We start from the raw sequence: 18,246 nt of genomic DNA on the forward strand, positions 1-18,246 counted from the left end.
TCCATCTGCCAAAACACTCAAAAATACATTCTGGAAAGAGTAAATCCCACTGTATTCTTTTTACTCCCTTTGCCTGTGAGGAACAAGATACTGGAGCAGGAGTCCTTGCCTACATGTCCTGGGTTCTAAGTGCTGGGATAGGCTGCTGTTAGTTAGTGTTAATTTAAGACACCATGTTACTAATTTTTGGGTATAAAAATGCAATATATACAAAAAATTATTATTTCATCAGTAGTGAGATTAATAACTTTTAAAATTTATATTTTGAAGAAGACAGAATTTACAAATCTAGTAAAGTGAAAAACAGCTTAACAGCACTGACTTCTTCAGGAAACAATGACAGGACCTTTGTATTATTGCTAAAAAGGATCCTCTAGTAACACTTCAAATGTGAGATTTTTGCAATATGAATTTTTGGAAGAAGAGAGTTACATTCATGTTTTTCCAGACTACTCTTTCTCTAGAGTTGGAGAGCAAGCTAAACACTTGCAAATGATGGCTGCTGAGAGGGTGTTTGGAAACTTGAAAATGTATATAGGGAGCAAAAATAACTAATAGAAGGTTAAATCATCAAGGTAGTGCTCCTATACATTGGTACAGAGACAGATTAAAAAGTACAAAATGAGTTTAAAGTGAATATAAATCTTTACAAGGCATGGCTAAGGCAGAGAAATTAGGGTACTTTCATCCTCATTTTGAATTTTCACTGTGTGTCTCTGTGTCACTATTTACTGAAAGGGGGAGAAAAATCTCTTTACAGATAAAAAAAGCTCCAGATCTGTTCTTCAGTAAATGCAAAACTAAAAATTTGCATCTTCAAACAATTAAAAAATAATATAATTTTTGGAAATAGCCCTGTTAAGGAAATCAAGTCTACTGTCAAATAAAATATTTCATAACAAACATACAAATTTAGGTTTTTTAACAAATTTCTCTTAAATGCTAATTTTTGTGAGAACAATATTGAGCAATAGTGTATCTCTCTCCCTTAAACATGCAAGTCCACCCTTGCTTTTATCACAAAATTGTGATGGGATAAACTGTTAAAAATAGAACTAAACTTCTTCCAAACAACTCCAGAATGTAAGTTATCCATCCACCCTCTGCTCCATTTCTGGGAAACATGTCTACTAAAGGAAGAACTTGAAAATGTTAAAGATTAACTACCTGTTTGGATACCATTAAAGTTTTGTTAATGTTAACATTGTAAGTAGACATGTGCACGAATAACAAAACACCTTCAGTTGTTCACTATTGCAGAGACTGCAGTGGTACACAGCCCCAGGATGCTCATTCAGGGGCCATGAACTGAGGTGCTGCAGTGGCCTGCAACTGAAGAATGGATTGACCCTGTAGTTCCTAAAGAAATGCTTCCTGAAAGAAAGTTCTAAAAATATTAGAAAGTATATAAATCAACCTTCTGGACCCAAAGATGGTCTGGACATGGTAAGGAAGCTCTCTCCATGGGATGCCTTAAGAACCACGATGGATTCACTTTGCAGGGGACTCACCTACAAATTTGACTTTAGCTTTTTATGCGATCTAGTCAGCTTTTTTCAGCTGGTGCTGAAGCCTCAACTTTGATCTTTGTATGTTTGAGAACAACAAAACATTACCAAAAGACCAGTTCAGAAGGTGCTTTAACATGAGTCTCACATCACAAGGCTGTCTAGGCTTGGTAAAATACAATCATGAAAGTTATGATACAGTTCCCAAGATTTATACTCAAGCTACTGAAAATTATCTCCCAAGAGGGGTGTTTTTACAATTTCTCAGTACTATTTGGACTTCAGTGCTGTCACAAGAACCTCACACTATGAAGGTGTCCTGTTGACACTAATAAAGTCTGTTGCCTCTAGCTTTGGAGGGAAGTAGTTTGAGTCTGTTGTGATGCTGTTCATTTCCATTAAAGTGAGGAAATTAGAAATGCACAAGGCTAACTAAGGACAACTATAAATGCTCACGATACTAACTTTTTCCACTTTATACATTTTAACTTCTTCAGATGGCAGCATTTCAAAATTGCAGGGGAAAAAAATCATGTTAAAACCATTTGAGAATGAATAGATTCCTAAGCCTAATGTTTTTTCTCTTTAGTCTTGTGCTAGCAAGAATTCTAAAATTTTACACATTTATAGGCTTTGCTTTCTTAAATGAAAAAGCACAACCTTCTCAAAACCTCTCACCAATCATTTACCTTCAAAATAAAAGAACCACTGCACACATCTGGTCTGACACACCAAATTCCAATTTAATGTCATTCAAATGGAGATAAGTGCTGATGACAGAAATGTTTAGAGAAAGAATATAAATTCAGCTTTCCTATGCATATATCCACTTCTGTCTACAAAACTTGAAAAAGGCATTCATTATGACCCTTAACTAATCACAATTAAGTGCCACCTTTATTTGAAATAGACTTAACTTAACTGAGAATAAACATTTTGGAAGTTAGACAGTAATTTAGATCTTGCCCCATCATTCTATTAATACATGTATTTAAACTGGCACTGCAGCTGAAGCACTTGTATTACTAATCAGTCAGGAGTCTACTGCGACATTGTTTCTGGCATTTGCTAATACATCATCATTTGATGGGGTGCTAAAGATTTTAACAGAAAAAAAGCCTCAGAACACTTGGTATAGAATTTATAGCAAAAATAGGTAGTGCCTCTTGGTTTGACAATTTGAAAATTATTAAAATGTGCTCAGGAACACCAAAAACTTTCACAGCTTCAATACTTCCCTTTGAAGTTTATGTATTATACTTTGTAAGTCAGAGATGTTGTTTGAATGTCCTTTTAGGTTTTTGTACAAACGTACTGAATGAAGACATTATATGATCTCATTTCTTTCCATTCATTCAATGAAAAATGCGAATGAAGGAGTTCTGTTTGGTTTGAATAACATAATTTTCTTCACTAATATGATTAGTGGTAGCTAGTTATCAAACTCTTAGGTTTGTTGGAATGGACCATGGTTGGAAATCTGGTAGACTGTATAATAAATGGCATCTTGTTTCTGCCCTTTTCTGGGATCAGTTTAGCTGATGATTCATAGTAAAGGGAAATACAAAATGGCAAGAGGTATTTGAACTCAAGGCTTTAGGTTTCACTTCTTCCTGAAATTTACTGCAGACTAATGCAGTATTACTTGGTATTACAGTGTGAAGACACAGCCCTGGTTTTTCTGATTTGTAGTATAACTCAGGCACAAATAACTCCAGATTATACAGTCTATGTGTGTATGTATGTTTATGTGGAACTGAGCAGTCTGTGAAGAACTCAGCTAGTACCTTAAGTTAGCTTTAATACTTGTCAAGTACGACTCCAGACACAGACTTTTCAAAATACATCAAATAGGCATTTTAAAGAAGCAGTTGGCATGATTATCTTAATTCTTATCTTACATCTCCTTGGCAGAGTCTAACAATGTAAGAGTACGATTCAGCTTTCTTGTGGTAGTTTAACTCTACATGTAAGATTATCTTTGACAAATGATAAATGACTAGTGTCTCAGTAAAAAGAAAAATAGAGTCCAACACAGAGATTAAGGTGGAAAAGAGTTTTTCATTTTTTTTTTAATTTAGTGAGTGAACTTTCCTGTTTTGTTCCAGATTTACAGCAAAAAAATAATTTAACTTTGGTCAAAAACATATCAATAGTCCTTGTGAATAGAAACAAATGATCTCCCAAATACTAGCATCTGGTCTAGACACATGCTTAGGTTTCAAAGCATATCCATTTAGACATTGCAGTTCCATATGATGTCTAACTAAGTCTGAACCAGGATTTTTGAAGAAATTGTATGTGAAAAATTAATTGTTCAGAGAAGTTTGAAAACAAACACTATTTCTTGAAATTTCTTATGATTCACATTTGTTAAATATCCTCCATTAGCATTTTGTCTCTAAAGCAGCTTCATGCAAGTGATCACGTAGGAAATTATTTTCTTTTTGATTTTTTAACACTGCAAAGATATTAAACCTTTTTTTTTCTAGGAAAAAGATAAAGTTCTCTTACTAAACATTTCAAGAAGCGATGCTGAGAGCTGCAATGTCAGCTCAATCAAAGCTCTGATATTTGCTGCTATCTCCATGCATGTTTACAGCAGCTGACATATGAAAAGCCAGAGAATAATTCGAGTTTGCAAGCTATGAGACAAGTCCATTTTGGATCTGAATCTGGCTGTCAAATCACTTCGGTGGGCTAATCTGACACAAAATGAAAGCATACAAATGAAAGAAACTTTTGGCAAGCCTGAAAAAATGGGCATACATCTGCAAGGCAAGTGATTAGCTTAGTGGTGTCCTTTCAAAAATCACCCAGGAACCCCTTCCCCCACCCATGCAGAAACTAGTCCTTTTTGTTCTTCAAATGTTTATTTATAGGATTATAATGGGGGAATGGAGGAGAGAGGGCTTGTGACTTTGATGATAGTGAAAGTCTGTACACCCCAAAGGTGGTAAAGGAGATAAGCATTATAGGATTAAATAGGCATGACAAATTTGTGTTTCAACTGGGGACACCATTTCAGGCAGAGATTTTTCTTTGGCTGTCAAAGCAGGAGATTTAACTAACACATTCTGCAAAGGAAAAAAAATCAGCAAAGGTGGGAGGTTTTCCACTGAAAACTGATTGATTGCCTTTGGAAAACAAAGGAAGGAATCGTGTGCTAGGGGGTGGTGCTGCTCCTCTGTGAATGTCTTGTGGTCTCATGTCTTATTCTTTTATTTACTTTTACACAACATCTCTCAGACCAAAGTGTGCAGAACACTGTCTATCAGGGAGATGAACATGTATTTGGGGGTTTGGACCCAACATCTGTATAAAATTGCTTTCTGCTCACTACCTTCCTTACTCTTTGAAAAGAGCAGAGAAGGCAGAAGAGGAGGAAAAATGGCAGGTGGAAACGCATCACAGGTTATAAAGAAGTTCAAAAAATGAGAGCTGAAAGATCATATTTAGCAACCTAAATTATTCTCAAAGATTAGTCTTTCATTTTGTGGTGGCTATGAATGGCCACAGGCCCAGTAAATGTTTTGTCCTAAATAAAAAGCAACATCCTACTCCTAAGTTACGTGCATCAAACATCAGTCTCTCTGGAACATTGTGCTCATGACCTCCTTACTGCAATAAGAAGTTGTTGAGCTAGAACAGAATTTGTGAACAAACTTGCCTCTGTTTGATAAGGCGAATTATTTCACAAAAATAAAGGCCCACAAGAAATACCCTGTATTCTGTGTCCTCCATTTCCAATGACTGCTAAGAGAGAAAGAACATACACATTATAGCTTGCAGGAGTTCTGAATCAATTCAATCGACAGCATACACTGAGTGGATAGTTATCTTGCCCGCTTTACTGCCAACTTGAACTTGGGTAGTTACCCTTCATTATCACAGGCAGAGAGAGCAGAAAGAAGCAAGACAGCAGAGTAGATGCTCTGTACCCTCTGAAGATGCTTGTCCAGCTTGCATGGAAGCTCAGGCAGAATAATTCTGGAGATTGTTCTCCCAAGCTCTGGTTTTACAGCAGAAACAAACTTTTTTTGGCCCTTAAGCAATTATCCTGTAAGCCATGAAAAAAAAAAAAAGGGAGACAGAGCCTCAGAAAAAGGTTTAAAGAAAAAAAAGTCATTGAATTGGTTCTACTCTGAATCATGACAAATTCATGCGCTAAGTTAAATAAAAATGAAAGTAGTAAGCAGATTCTTCTGTCTTACTCATAAAAATCCCTCATTGTATATCATTCCATGTTGAACAAAACATTTCAAGTAATTATTAAATTCTACAATTATTTTCCAGAATTTCTGTTTATGGAGGCAGTGGGAAAGAAAATAGGGTTAGGAGGGTTTTTTTTGACATGTCACTGATCATACTTAAGAATTGGATGAACTTTTATTTGTACAAATTTAGTTATCTCACCACATGACCTCACCACATCACTATTGAGTAAACCTTCCTCTGTTCTCTTGTTTATGTGGCACACTCTCATTTTGCTTACAAGGACATACTGCAGCTTCAGATTCACTTGAAGATGGATGCCTAGTATGTTGAATATAGTACATCTGAAACCATGATCAGTGTAAGAAAATAACAATGTGTCCATTGTTACACTGGTTACAGCACAAAACCATAGGTAAAACATTAAATAGAAAAGAGTATACCTCCCTGAATGAACTAGATAAAAATAATTGGAGAGGGGTATTTCAGGAGAGGCAAGCTATTTTTTTAATCAGCTTTTCTTTCAGATGTTTTTCTGCTTGCTTGTCTTTGTTCGCTGCACCAGGTGTCTTGCTCTTGCTGTCTCCTGTTTCATTTCACTTGCTTTTACTGGGTGAAATGGGGAGGGGAAAGAAAGGATAAAATAAGCGGTTTTGCTTTCCATGAGCATTGCTTTGTGTCTTGGCAGGGGGTCTCACTGGCTTTTTGCAGAGTTTTTAAGCTCCTCTTAACATTATCCTTTAAAGAAGAAGCGTGTGAGAAAGTTATTACAGACAACAAGAAGGAATAAAAAATTTCAAAACACTATATCCTGACTGTGAACTTCTCTTCACCTGCAAATGTTCTGTATGCAGCTTTCCTAAGAATATATAATAGTGGTCAAGTGCGATTTCTTTGTTTTTGAGGAGAGGATTGAAATATCTAGAACATGAGCCCTAAAACATGGTCGACACCTTTTGAAATTTCTGTGCCTGTGTGTCAATCAAGATTGCTCATATATTTGAGAATGTCATTATTAAAACATTACTTGTCAGAATAAATATCAGGCAGTGCTCTGAATGTTTAATTAAAAGAGAAATGGAGACAAATAATGGCAAGATAAGTCTATAACAAAACTTACCTAGCTAGTCACACCTAAGACCCTGAGAGAAGTTAAATTACACCTTATGATTTTAAACGTAGAAAACCACACAGTTTATCTCCTTTAAATGGAAACACTGATTTTTTTTTTTTTATGGACCGTGATGATATTAATTTTTTTAAAATTTTAAATTCTGCTTTATCTTTTCTTGGAGTTTTTATCTTGGCTAATTTTGCAAATGCTTTGTAAAACTATCCACAGGTTTCACAGACTTCAAGAAAGTCAACTTGCTTTTTTATCAAAATTAGTGCTTTGAGGGTGTGTTCTGAAATTTTATTTTTCAAGAAAAAGGGTTTATTAAAGGCCAGGCTGATGACTGCTTTTGAAAAAAATGATGTAAAAATCACCCAGGCCCTATTCCACACTTAACAGGAATCTTACTTGGAGACCTGGGTCTGTCAGCTGAGTTGACACGGATAGCTCCATGTCAAAATTCAGTATCTGTCTGGCTGTAGTGTGCTTTCAGCTCTCAGCGTAGGGCAGCACTAAGATGCTGTGTGCAGCTTTGCATGTGAGTAGAATAAATGAATTAGTGCACTAAGGCATACCTGTCAGCTCTTGAAAGCTCTACTGTAAACAGAAGCACTTGTCGAGGAAGAATACATTTTAAAATGCTCCTAGAAGTTGCTGGACTGGAAAGGCTTCACAGAGCAAGAGAATAGGAAGTCTTGGAGGGGTGTAACAAAAACAGGTGTCACTTTCATATGTCTTCAAACTCACACTTCAGTAACCTTGTTTTTCTGATGAACTTGTGACCATAATGCAAATAAAAAGCTAGGCTCAAAGTCATATTCTTGACTAATGTCTTAGTTACAGCAGTTTATTTTACCTTCTTCCACGAAAAAATAATTAAATGTCTTTGAAAAGAGTCCATATTCAATCTAGCAATTTATTCTTTTGATGGACTCTGAAGCTAAACCTGACAATATATATCAACTTCCCACCAGGGAAAGGGGGTGTTAAAAGAATAATCATGGAAGGAGAAAATACACAATAAGGAAACAAAACTGAAGCAAAAGATGTCCACTGTTATTAAGCTACAAAAACATCCAAGGTTCAAGTGAATTCTGTAACACTACACAGTCAAGAAATTTCCACAAATCAGCTGTAGCCAGTAAAGAGTTGCCAATCCATCAAAAATTTTCTCATATTCAGTGAATATTGTCATTGTTTTCATGTCAAATATGTGATCAGCACAGAGGAAGCATGCATATGTATACAGGGCCTTCTTTTGTGCTGATACACAGATTTTGCCAACAGCATTTGACTCGGAGCAAAGGATTCCTGTGAGGTCTCTGTCCTCTGGAGATTGTCTCCACTGGATGCTTACAGAAGCAAAACTTCACTTGCTCCTGGATGCCAGAGCAAAATGCAGCAGTGGAAGAATGGAGCCTAGAGAAATAAGTATGGTCTTAGGGTTTAAATGAACTATCTACCACTTATGTGCACAGTCTTATACAAGTTATATCAGAAATGAATGAGAAAAGGTAATGTATGCCTCAGGGCAACATTTACAGTGTATTGGAGAATGCAGATATATGCCTTGGACACTCTTAACTTCACTAGCACACCATCAAAACACCAAGGGTTTCTGTCCACAAAGGTACGAGGAGGGAGCACAGTGACTTCAGATTCACTTTGTAGTCAATTTATTAAATGTCTCTTCTTATAAGGACTATATAAACAAGGCTGGAAACAGAGCATTTGTACTATGAGAGAAAAGACTGTTTAGGTTTCATCATCTCTGCAGAGATGGAGGAGTTAAAAGACAGGTATTGTTGTTTCAGTGTCCTTATTCTCTTCCCAGGCCTCCACAAGATGTGCTTTTAGTCATGTTAGAGCACTTAAATTTACATTTAGTGTCTGTGTTGCCTCAGGCCTAGATCCCTTTTCTGATATACCTTCTATTTGTTTCACCATGAGAATGTGCCAAATTCAACTAGCAAGAATATGACACAAATTTACAATTCACAGAATAAGTGACTATATATTTTATGTTTGAATATTCTAAATTAAACAAATATGATAACAGCAAACATTTTATTTTTTCTTCAATGGGGCAAAGAAAGAATTCCACTTGAATGCATTCATGGAATATACACAAAGATTTTCCCTATTGATTTTAAATTACCTGTTTGTGCGGAATATGATGTAATAACTTTAAACACAAAACCTGAAATGTGTAATGCTAGAAATCTAGCTCTAGAGAGCAAAATGTCATGTCTCAGATTTTCTTATTACTGTGTATCTGAGTTGTACTGAAGTTAATATGAGACAATATTTGCAGATGCCAGACCACTGAACATCATTGTATGAAAATCTAACACTATGTAATGCCAGTTAATAGCATGGGAACATTGCATTGTGTTAGACTTTCTCCCAGGGAAAGTCACATCACATCTCATTAGTGTCTAAGGGGATGTAGCACAACCATTCAGCTGCACACTCTCGTCTAGGCCCAAGCTACACTTTGCCTCCCACAAATACATTCCTTCTCACCAATCTGCTTGCAGAATGTGTGCTATTTAGCACCAAGCCAACCACCACCCTAAGAAACCAGAAGTGCATGTAATTTGCTGAGTGCAGTCTCCAAACAAAAGGGTCAGCCAGATTACACAAGGAACGCAGTATGGAGATAATTACTTCAAATGAAATCTCCTATTCAAGATAGCAGGTAAACTTTACCTACCATCAATTTTTTGTTCTCTGTGCATTATTAAGGCTTATTTATTATACTTATGTCTAGAAAATATATTTTTTTCTTTCCATCAGGGCTATCTCATGGGAGACATTGCAGTCTGAATAATGTTTCTGGATAGTGGAAAGTGTTTGGTATTACTAGCTACATATGTTGCAGACATTTAGTAAATACCATTAAAAGTACAAAATGTAGTGCTTGCAAAGCTAGCATCTGTATCCCACCTTATGGTAGGAACCACAGCCTCTTCTTATTCAGAAAGTCTCTAAATATATATACACAAAATATAGAAGGATATTCCAAATGTTCTATTCAGGAGAGACTTCATTTTCAGCTTGAATCTCTGGATCAGTAGATCTCCTCATGTCTTTGATTTGATGTGGCAAGAGCATGCCCTGGCTCTCTGGTCTTTATGTCATTCAGATGAGGGGTGTGGACCTGGGCAGCATTAAGAAGGAGGAAGGGAAGGGGATGGTGTAGCTCCTATCAGGAATCAGAAATCTTGTCACAGCACTGCATACAGATATGGGATACTGGATTAGGAATTGCACTTTCTGTCATGTCCTTATCCCAATAATTTCTCTTTCCAGTCTAATTCTGTCCGAGATTGCCATTTATTCCAAGTTTTCTGGTTTTGTACACATAGGCAAGTAACAGGCAGAAGGTTTTCAACCCTGATGAATTTTCTATAGCACAATGAGTGTTGGAATTGTCAACATGGAATTGTGAATACATGCTGGAAATTACCATTTCTAGGCTAAAACTTCCATGCTTGAGCAAATGCCCTGGAAATAAGAGATTTTACTTATATATAGAGAGGGATTTTTTTAACACTACTTCATAATGGAGGTAGTTCTGGAACTACTCTGCTTTTAGAGAGATGTGTCCTCACTTGTTTGTAGTAGACAGTTATACTCACTGAGCCTTTACTCAAATTTCCCTGTGGAAAGACCTCTCAGCAGACTTTGAAGGTACATAGCATTCAACCTGCTGGGAGACAATACACTGATTATGCAGAACTCTGAGAAGGACAGAGTTTGGTAAGTCTCAAATCCACTGTTTCATGAAGAAGATGAACATCTGCTTAATTTACTGCAACCTAAGTTTAGGATTTTAATATTTTTAAAATTAAAGCAGAAGAATCCTCTTTGACAACATTAAAAAGAGAAAAATCCCCTTTGACTGACTCATTTTCTGTGAGAAGAAACTCCTTCTGTGGGGAAATCTTGAATGCAGACTTTGTTTGGAGAAAATTTATATCCCATAGTTGCATGATTCTCAAAATAAAAGCTTGTTACAGCAGGTCTGACAGACCTTTAACTACAGCACAGTGGTGCTGCCAAATGTAACACACATTGCTGCTTTCCTGTGGCAGTAAAACTGATGTTTTAAATGAGTCTTACAACAGGATTTCTCTGCTAATTGCAGAAATAGATAACATGTGCCTTGAGCAGCCATTATTCATTTGACAGTAATTTTTCTTAAACTGCAAGTGGCATTCTGCTTCAATTGCATTTAAGCGCCTGATATTCCCACAAGAAATGTTAAAACTCTTCCATTAAGGAAATCACTGACTTGTGGATTCTGGCTTTTGAGACTGAAATTACCTGAGGTGGTGCGTGCTTGGCTTCTTTTAATCAGATGGTTTCATATACAAAGGCAAATACCAGAAGTTACTTTCAGAGATTTTTTTTTCCTTCTTTCAGAGTATTTTCTATTCCATTAGTATATGGTATTATTTGGCCTGGAAAAAAGTATTTCAGATATAGGAAGCAAAACCTTCCACGTTAATTTTTTTTAAGCAGTGAATTTTGTCAGAGAAAGAAAGATGATACCTTAATGGGAAATGAATATAAATCTACTCTGCAGATGGGATGATTTGATCCTGTTGAATGCCAGGGGTAGCAAGACCATCTTGCTTTCAGCCAGCTGTAACACATATTATAAATGTATATAAACAAATGAAACATAATATGCAATAAATTTTATCTGATATGGAAGTAATCTATCTAATATAGTTAAAATAGAAATCACAGGAGAAGTTCATACTATGTATAGTATTGGTCACAGCCACAAGGCTTCTGCAGTGGTGGGAGAACATCGTGTGCTGTGGATGCTGCCTCAGCTCTCAAGAAACAGATCAGATTTTCTGCCCTTGATTTTCAAGGCCCTCAGTTGCCACTGCTCAGATGTGATCTGTGAGACCAAAGTGTTGCAGATCACATTTTTCATCCCCTGTCCTTTCAACTCCTTTTCCTTCATAGTTTTAGCTATTATTTCATATATGTTAAGCTATTATTTCATATATGTTAAGTAGTTTGCTTCCGCAGCTCAGCAAAGCCTCAGTTTTTAAGTGAGCACAGAGAATTTAAAAAAACCTAAAGTAGGGAATTAGAAGTTACATAAAATAAAAGGAGTTTGAGACAGAAGCCACTGTCTCTTCATAAAAAAATCTTTATTGGTTGATCTGCTAGACAGTTTAAAATATACATATATTAGCACTTGAATCATTGCTTAAGATGTCATTGGGAAGAAATCTTAGGTATGATAATATAATTTACATGTTCTAGAGAGAAATTGAAACAGTTTAGAGATTTTAGTAGGGAATCATGAAATGCTGCATTTCAGGGCTTCTAGGGAAAATTTTATTAATTAGAATTGTAGCCATAGGGTTTCGTGTGGCAATATCCTTATCTGAAATCAGGACTAAATAAAATATGATTACTTACAAGAACAACAGGTGATTAAAAATAGATTAAAATATTTTTGCTATATCACTTCAAATAAAAGCTTCTTGTTGTAATGGCTCTAGTAATGTCAGTTGGTCTATAGAACTAGAAGCTTGAAAAATGAACACAGCACGAAATATCTAAAATAGACTTTATCTTAAAGTAGTATTTTTATGAAATAAAACTAGCAGTTCAAGTGAGTAACAATATGGAAACTGGGCAAAAGTACTACCATGGTATTACCTAAAAACTAAATTTTTAGCTAATTGAAGATAAATTTAGAATATGTAGCTCAGAAATCTCAATACAAGTAAGAAATTATGGGAAAATGTGTTTTAAAGCATGACTTGGCAGATAGGTGTCTAGATGAGTCCTCTGTTTCTTTAATCTGCCTTTTACTCTGACACCTGGCAATGGAACACAAAGTCCTGAGTGCAAGAGTGCCATACAACATGAACAGAAGGATGGTCCTTGTCCTAGAAAGCTCATAACTGGAGCATAAAAGAGATGCTCCAGGTTAACTGTTGAAGTGTATTATGCTAGACTGACAAAAAGATTAGGGTTGATTTAGTGTGAAGTCTTACAGTGTTGGCCACCACACTGTGGAATCAACAGTAATCAGGGCCAAGAATAGCTAGTACAGGAAAGCTGAAAACCTAGATGTAGGTGTCTTTGGCAATATATGAAGGAAATCTTTAAAATTTGCACAGCATCTGCTGAATGTAAATAAATATATTTAAATTCACACCCTTCTGGAAGCCATGCCTCTTTCCCTGGGCAACAGAGGAGGACTCTGCTTGAAGCTGCAGAGATAAAAATCCTCTCCTGGACTGCTTTTTGCTCCCAGGAGGCATAAAAGAGGTTAACAGAGAAAACCAAAGAAACATGGAATACACACCCTTTACAAAAAAATTCTGTGGAAAGCTTTGAGAGAAATGCAAGTATTCAATTCGCTGAGCAGCATAGGTGAGAACTTTTCTTATTTATAAAGAATAAAGTTATTAATTTATCTAGAACCTAAAACCACATTTTTTGACAATGATTTGGAAATTAATGAAGTTGGAAATGCTTTTCAGTAAAGAGTCCATGTCTTCAGAAAAGGGACTTCCTGTAAGCCTTCAAAACCTGTCTATATTTCAGTGTTTCATCAGGTGCTAGCTTCTAACATGAAGTTAAGAGTACTGTGATAAATAATCTTTATGAGGCCAGGGAACTACTGTGCCAAAAAGTGGCACATATGGGATTTGCTCATATGGAAATCTCTGAAGGATATTTTGTCTATCACATCTTTTTAATTTGATTCTGAGGCCAAGGGTGGAAGTGTAAGTAGGCTGTGATGCTGGAAGGAGAAAATCTTCAATTTATCACATAATAAGAGAATGTTGTTATCAATGAAATACTTAGTAAAGCCATGACGCAATCTGGTTGTCTTTTGCAGGTGTCTTCAACTTTCCTTAGTTGTTTTGAAGGAACAACTTAGGCAGAGCAGCATATAATTTGCATAGTTCCATGAAACTATTAAAAAAATAAACCCACAAAAGTAGGACTCTGTTTCATTTTTCACCCTCCAGCATTACAAACAAAAATAGATATGCGGCTTTAACAGCTGCAGACACCCATAAGCAAGGTCTGCAAGGAGAAATTGTACGGTAGCATGTAGCAGAAACTGCAAAAAGAAATGATGAGCCTCTCTGTTCGAGGACACAAAGGTGACCACGTCTGCTAGGCTATCAGGGAATCACAAGAGGTATAGTACCTTCTAGGAGCTTGTATTGGGTGAGGCTGAGCTGCAGTTCATTTCCCAGTAGTAGCCCTCACAGTGCTGTGCTTTGCATTGGTGGCTAGATCGGTGTTGAAACACACTTGATGTTTTGGCTACTGCCGAGCACAGCATCAGCACCGTAACAGTCCTTCCTCAGTCAAGGACAAAATCCCAGGAGGAGACCCAAGTAGGCCAGATGACCCAAAATGACCAAAGAGACATTCTGTACCGTATGACATCAGCTCAGATATAAAAGCTGAGGCAAGGAGCAGGAAAGGGGCATTCATTGTCTCCAATGGCTGCCTGCTGAGGAACCATCACATATGCTGGAGCCCTGCTTCTTGGGAGTGGCCAGACATCACTGCTCATGAGAAGTAGAGAATAAACTGTATTATCTTTCACTTCCCTTCACTTTTGCATGTGAAAGCTCCCGTTTTTGCTTTTGCTTTAAGTAAACTGCCTTATCCCAACCCACGAGTTGTTTTTCCACCTTACTCTCTTCTCCTGTTCAGCTGGGAAGGGCAGTGATAGAGAGGTTGTGTGGGCACCTGGCATCCAGCCAAGGTCAATCCCCCACAGGGATAAGGTCTGAGATGCTGCTGGGAGGTGCCACAACTTTTTAAGAGCACAGACTGCTATCCTTTGCTACTTTTTCATGTGGGCATAAATGATAATGCAAGCTGGAATTTGGCCAGATCAGGGAACACTTCACAGCCCAGGTAGTGCAAGGAAGAAGTATTGGTGTCCAAATTATCTTTTCTACCATTTTATGAGTTACAGGAGAGGCTGCAGCCAGAAATAGACATATAATGCAAATCAGCTTCTGGCTTCATGGCTGGTGCTGTTGAGGGGGTTTTGGTTTTTATGACAGTGGAAAATTCTTCCATGAATATAGTCTTTTAGGGAGGGATGGCATTCACCTGTCTAGAAGAGGCAAGGGAATCTTTGGCAACACACTGACCAAGCTGGTGAAGCAGGCTATAAACTGAAGAGGCAGGCTATAAACTTGGGGCCCAGGGTCCAAAGTTGCAACAGATATTACATTGCAACAAACTAGGGAGTAGACCAGGCCAATCAGAGGTGCAACAAATCTTACTTATCTGCTTTCCAAGATGAGATCAACCACCTCAGGTGTATATATACCAATACACTTAGGGTAGGAAGGAAACGAGCTGGAGCATCACATTCAGTTGGAAAGTTGTATTGTGGGAATAAATGAAACATGGTGGGACAACTCGCATGACTAGGGGATCATGATGGATGGCTACAGTTTGTTTCGTAAAGATAGGCAGGGAAGAAGTGGAGTAGGAGTTGCACTTTTTATTAAGAAACCTTGAATGTATAGAAGAAAACTAGGGTCATTGTTGAAGCCCTATTTTATGCCTTTGGATCAAGGTCAGAGGGGATCTCACAGTGGGTATCTGCTACTGACCTCCAAACAAAGATAATAGGGCTAACAAAACAATATTTAGATCACTTAAGCAAGCTTCAGGTCAACAGAACATGGTTCTAATGGATGCTCTCAATTATCTAGACATTTGTGGAAAGAACAGTACAGTAACTCACATGTCACCCATCAAGTTCTTGAAATACAGAGAGAACTACTTCCTCATACAAACATCAGATGTGCCAAGCAGGATTGAAGCGCTGCTGGACTTGCTACTCACAAATGAACAAAACTTGCTTTGTAGTATCTTGGTTAGTGACAGCCTTGGCTACAGTGATTGCAGTGTTATGGAGTTTGGGATCCACCTGAGCGTGCTGAAGATTAGTACTAAGAGAAAGGTTTTATATTTCAGAGGAGCAAACTTCAGCTTAGAACTCAACTGGGAGGGACTCCATGGGAAGCTTCTATGAAGGATAAAGCAGCCAGCAAATGCTGGGAGATTTTCAAGAACACTCTCCTGGAAACCTGAAAACAGTTTATCCCCTTTAAAGGTAAGGAAAATAAGTGGAGGAAGAGACCTCTTTTGCTTACTTGTGAGCTTCTGAGGCTTCTTAAAATGAAATGAGAAGTGTACCAAGATGGAAAAGCAGACAAATACCCATTGAGAAATATAAGACCATTGCCAGGGTGTGCCGAGGCGCAGTAAGAAAAGGAAAACCTCATTTTGAAAGAAATTGGCCACATAAAAAGGGTTCTTCAGGACCTTTCCTCAAACCTCTACTGTTTAACAGAAGTTGTGAATTAGTAACCAACAATGCTGAGAAGTAGGATGTTCTCAACACTTCTTTCATCTCTGTTGGGTCCAAGGCCTTGGGAACAGGTTTCTGGCTTGATGCAAACACAGACTCAGCAACAGAGAAGGAAGAGCTAGTATTTGATCTATTACTGGAATCTGACCCCTACAATTTGATGGCCATGACAGTGTCTACCTGAGGGTGTTAAGAAAGCTGCCTGACATTGAGAGGCTACATCACAGTCTTTGAGATGCTGTGAAGATCAGGGGACAACCCAGAAGACCAGAAGAAGGCTAAAGGCATCCCTATTTACAAGAAGAGCTTAAAGAAGAATCCAGAAACTATAGCTCCATCAGTCTTCATTCCCTGAAAAAATTGCAGAACAATTTCTCCTGGGAGATATCATAAATTCAGATTAAGAACGTTTCTGGGAAAAGCCAGCATGGATTCAGCAAGGGCAAATTGTGTTTGACAAACCTGATTTCCCTCTACAAAGTTACCTACTTGGTCAATTTGGGGCAAGTAGTCGACACTGTCCACATGGATTTCTCCAAGGCTTTCAAGGTTTCCTAGAGAAAGTCTAGACAACTGGCCTGTGAGGTGGATGAGGAACTGTCTGCCTGGCTGCACTCAGAGGGTGGTGGTAAAAATCTCCTTTCAAAATGGCCAGCCTGTCATAAATGTGATCCCTCGGGGATCAGTTGTGGACCCAAAGCTGTTTAGTATCTTCACTAAGTGATCTGGAATATGGGATCAAGTATACACAGATGAAGTTTGCTAATGATTCCAAATTGAGTGGGGAGGTGGATGCCTCATAAGGGAGATCCACCCTGCACAAAGACCTGGATAGGCTGGAAGAGTAACAAGAGCCTTGTGATGTTTGACAAGGACAAGCGCAAGGTATTGCACCCAGGAAAACCTAAACACAGACTGGGATCTACTTGTCTGGGGAGCAGCTCTGTAGAAAGGGACCTGGATGACCAGTTGGACAACAAACTCAGTCTGAGTGAACCGTCCTGCTGTGGCACAGAAAGCCAAAAGGATGCTGGACTGCATCAGCAAGGACACCCCCAGGAGAGATAACTCCACTCATCACTTGCCAGGCTGGAATACTGTGTCGTCTTTCTGACCCCGCCACACAAAAGAGATGTGGACTGGCTGAAGAACACCCAGAGAAGGATAAAAAAGATGACCTAAAGACCAGAAAGGCAGCCATATAGGAAAAGGGTGAGAGAACTGGGTTTGTTCTGCCCTGAGAAAGAAGGCTTAGTGGAGATCTGATCACTGCGTTTCAGTATTTAATAGATGGCTACAAAGATCATGGAGACTCCCTTTTTGCAAGGATTCATGTGGAAAAGGTGTAGGGTAATGGGTGCAAGTTAGTTCTGGGGAGATTACAATTGGGCACAAGAGGAAAATTTTTCACAATTAGAACAATCATCCATTGGAATAATCTCAACAGGGAAGTGGTAGATTCCCCAACTTTGGATAGTTTTAAGATTTGGTTCAACAGGATTGAAGGGGGTTTGCTCTAGGTCAATTTCTTCTCACCCCCCACACAATTGCTATAAGTTGAGAGAAGGTTTAATCAGACAAAAGAGTTCTGATGTGGGGAGAATAATATTAGGATATATTACTAGCAAGATAAAAACTAAAGAACTATATATATAACAATTCTAACTAAGTAAAAGTGTTATATATTTACAGAAGTACCCCTCTCCCTTTGTATCAGTTCAGGAGGAGAAGCAGTTTCTTTTCCATTTCCAGAGCTACAGGTCTTCTAAATAATTTTGCAGCACTTGAAAGTTTACCTTCTATTATCTCTAGGATGACTGCTCTGATTCATCGCAGCTGGAACCGTCTTCCTCTCTCTCTCTTCTCTATGTTGACCTCAAGGCTGGGCCTACCCCCTCCTGGGCTAAGACCGCAGGCTAGGGTGTTATCCAGGCCCTGTGGGGTCTTCCATGGACTGCAAGGGGACACTTGCCTTACCATGGTCTTCCCAAAGTACA

At 38.0% G+C, this 18,246-nt stretch overlaps 1 long non-coding RNA gene across 1 annotated transcript; it reads left to right on the forward strand.

Moving 5' to 3' along the window:
- Positions 1-1,259: 1,259 nt before the first annotated feature.
- On the forward strand, positions 1,260-4,182 carry LOC114056673. The gene is made up of 2 exons (XR_003571069.1): positions 1,260-1,446; positions 4,001-4,182. It is a non-coding gene; the product is annotated as an uncharacterized LOC114056673 (long non-coding RNA).
- Positions 4,183-18,246: the final 14,064 nt, after the last annotated feature.

The sequence above is a fragment of the Empidonax traillii genome, unplaced genomic scaffold (genome assembly GCF_003031625.1).
Source record: "Empidonax traillii isolate 1590-97213 ecotype Southwest subspecies unplaced genomic scaffold, ASM303162v1 scaffold7:size3022706, whole genome shotgun sequence".
Lineage (NCBI taxonomy): Eukaryota > Metazoa > Chordata > Aves > Passeriformes > Tyrannidae > Empidonax > Empidonax traillii.